Raw genomic sequence first — 3,777 nt, forward strand, 5'->3', positions numbered from 1 at the left:
GCTACTATTAGTATAAATGAATGTATAAAGTTATATTTTGATTTAAGTTGCTAACTAAAATGCATAAGTGTCTTGTAAATGAAAACTTGCTTGTATATATATGTGATGCTGCATCTTGCTGAGGGTGCCCAGTAAAAGGTACATAGGTAGGCCTAGATGCTAAATAAGCAAGTATATGTTATTATGTAACTTGTTCCACTAGTATATATATGAAATCAATGTGATGAATTGTGTATGTGCATGTGAAAACTTAATGCAAATGGTGAGGTTGAGTCCCATTTGGAAGAATTGAGTATATTTATAATTCCCGACTATATGGTAAGGTGGAGCTCTAAATGTAAGAGTTAGATGATTGAAAGTAGAACAAGTCTATGTGTATATATGTGTTTATATGTTGTACCTCATATGAGTATATAAGTGTGTAATGTGGCATTTGAGAGGTCAAAATGAGTATATGATGAGATATATGTGACGTGATGTGTTAATTAGGTGTATATGGTCCTTTTAGATTTAGTTCAATGTAATATTCTCCTCCTTTTAGCCTATAATTAAAACCCAAATCCTAAGTAATTAGGGAAAGGAGATAATAGTAATCATCAAATACAGAATTCTCATTGGTTAATAAAATGGGGGCCCTAGAATTATAAATCTAAAGTCAAATTAAGTCTTGCAAATAGGAAAATTAAAGTTCATAAATACGCGGAAGCAAGGGATTATTACATAAGTGAGTGCATTGGTATAGAAATCTGAAAAAGAAAAATTTTGAAAATTTTTTAAGGCGTACGCTGCAGCTCATTGGACATGCACTGTGGCACAAATGCACTAATTTTGATAGTGAGTTTTGCTATCAATTTGACAGCATTAGGGCCAACTTCCGACGAGCTTCAAATCTCCGTCTGACGTCTGAATGACATAAACTAGGAGCCTACAGAAAGCTCTTTCTAGACTCTAACTAACGGCATTGGTCTTAGGCTCAAATTCTTTTTAAGAAAAATTAGACACCCTTTTCAAAACTTACACTAGTACGATAAATTTCACAAATTTTAAATGTCCTAACCAAAACCAAGGACCAAAAGCGACCAGCAACAAAATGACCATATACAATTCATCAAAATTAACTTTTACAATGCACCATAACACAAGAAATAATGCAAGGTCAAATTTCTACTACTTCACCCCTTAACTCAAAAACATAGGTAAGGGGAGTTGCCATAAATTTTCATCAAGATTTCCCAAATCATCACATAATATTCACTACCCTCACTTGCATAAGTTTTTTGGCCATATCATCATAACACATAATAATCAACTCTCTCCCTAGGGCCCAAAATACCATTACAATTTACATTTCACTTAATGCAAGTAAGTAACAAAAGAGAAAAATCCTAGTTGGCAATCAAAATTGTCATACACATAAATTACCCAAAATAAAGAGGCCTATTACAACTGGATCATGATCCTAAGCCTCGGGGTATTTTCCTCTGTCCACACTTCTTGAGCTATTCCCTGTAATATTAAAGATAATGGGGTGAGTACAACTACTTAGTAACCAAGGTCCAACTAGCCCATACTGATACATAACAATTAGTTTAAATGCAAGTAGCAGTAAATATTATTACTTAAACCCAAGTGAGACATTTGAAACTTAATATTTATAGTTCAACTCACATGATAGCAACTACTTAGAAAATAATGCTTTTAGCACAGTTCTTAAGGATAGAGTTGATCAAGCAAATCATTGATAATCATAATAGCAGAAATTAATACCCAATTCAAAAATGTCCTCATTATGGACTTAATATAGATAACAAGTGCCTTTACTCACTATATGCATGATCGCACCTCTCTTATATCCTATTTATTCCTCTGACACAAAACCGTGGGCTATAACTCAATGGAATAGTCTATGTTTCTTGACTTTCCTAGCCTAAACACTCGTGAGGTGATTACCTGGCAAGGTATACCCATCTCACTTATGGATCACGGTTTTTCCCATTTCTCACACTATAGGGTATCGTACACCTTAGATTAGCTTCTTCATTGAACTGGTGGATAGCTAGCTAGGTTCGAGTCCCTAGTTAAACCAATGGGACAGTCCCTCATTGAACAAGTAGGACGATATGGATAGAATCAATCTAAGTAATCCATCACACAGATGGGGCCTTACCACATGGATTTATCATCTACTTTGCTTTCTAGGTGAACTCCCGCCTCTTAAGATCATGCAATGCACATCCACGCCATATTTCACACGTGCAATTCATAGAACTTTGCAGTACATAATCATTAGACTTCTCAACACATTTCATAGAACTTCAAAACTAAACAAGTCGTTGAACTCCCAATTCAAAATCATTATACCCTACACTTTTAAAATCATTGAGCTTTCCTATTTTCAAATATCATTGAACTCCTCCTAAACAAAGATTTATTTTTTCTCAATTTGCAAAATCTTTAAACTCCCAATTCATAATCATTATATCTTACACTTTTAAAATCATTGAACTTCCTTATTTTCAACATCATTGAACTCCTACTAAAACAAAGATTCATTTTCCTTCTCAATTTTGTAAAAATCATTGCAGTCCCAATAGACATTAATATGAAAATCCACCACTATTGTTCTTAAGGAAAAATTTTGCATCATAAGGCATAAAACTCACAAATTTGATCTAATAGATTTCTTCATAAATTAAGCTACACTTGCATTTCTTGCATTTCTTTTATTTTATACATTTCAAATGATAATTCATAAATCAATAAACTAATAGTTACACACAAGCATAAGATAAAATTTCCTCGGTTACTTCAAACCTTTAAGAGGTCAAAGATTTCAGCCCTCTACTATTCACTCTTGAAGCTTCCAAAAAGCTTGAATGGTGCCAATGGTAGTTACACTACAAGCATTTACCATGCAAAACATCAATATCCATTTTGAGCTATTTTTCACTACCATTTCATCATTTCTTAATACTCAAGATGTACTCTAAACTCATATAGAAGTACCCATAAAGTTTCTTAGCTTTCTATAACTCTCATTTATAATATTGAGCTCTTAAATGGGCATTAATGAAGCCACATTATTCCCAACCACCAAACTTATGAAAATTTTGGATACTTCATGTCCTTCAACCACCACTCATCATAAAACCATAAATATCAAGTTTACTTCACTGAATCTACCCCCATTAACTCTATTTAAGTCAATGGGTTCAGGCTTATAACTTTAGGGACTGAAAATTACTATTAATAATCAAACCCTAACCTCTACCATTAAGAAAATGGAAGAAGAGAGAAATATTTAAGCAAGGAAGCTTACCTTGGGTGTTTATGAGCTCTAAATTACTCCCAATGGTCAGTTTCTTTAAGCCCTAGCTCAACTTTTTCACCACTTTCTCATTCTCTTTTGTTTCCTTTTCTTTTTCACTTCAGATTCGTGACTTAATACTATAAAATTCTGGCCATGCGCTGCGGCGAATGCACAATACGCCGCGGCGCATGGCATAGAGAGCTTCTTCCAGCCATGTTGTCACACATACGCCATGGCGGACTAACCCCATGTCGCGACTTATGGCACAGAATCACTCCCTTTAAAAATTCTTCCTCATTTATTCCCAGGTGACCCAATTCTCCTTCGGACTCGCGTTTAGAATTGAAATCAAGATCAAACACGCCCATTAGGCCTCTCTAACTACACACCTTATAGATACACTTTACTAATCTATTTAAGCTTAATTAATTTAGATTTAAAAAATGAGGATGCTACATTCAAGGCCC

The sequence above is a fragment of the Prosopis cineraria genome, unplaced genomic scaffold (assembly GCF_029017545.1).
Source record: "Prosopis cineraria cultivar Desert tree isolate PC_DT_omini unplaced genomic scaffold, ASM2901754v1 PC1, whole genome shotgun sequence".
In the NCBI taxonomy this organism is placed as follows: Eukaryota; Viridiplantae; Streptophyta; class Magnoliopsida; order Fabales; family Fabaceae; genus Prosopis; species Prosopis cineraria.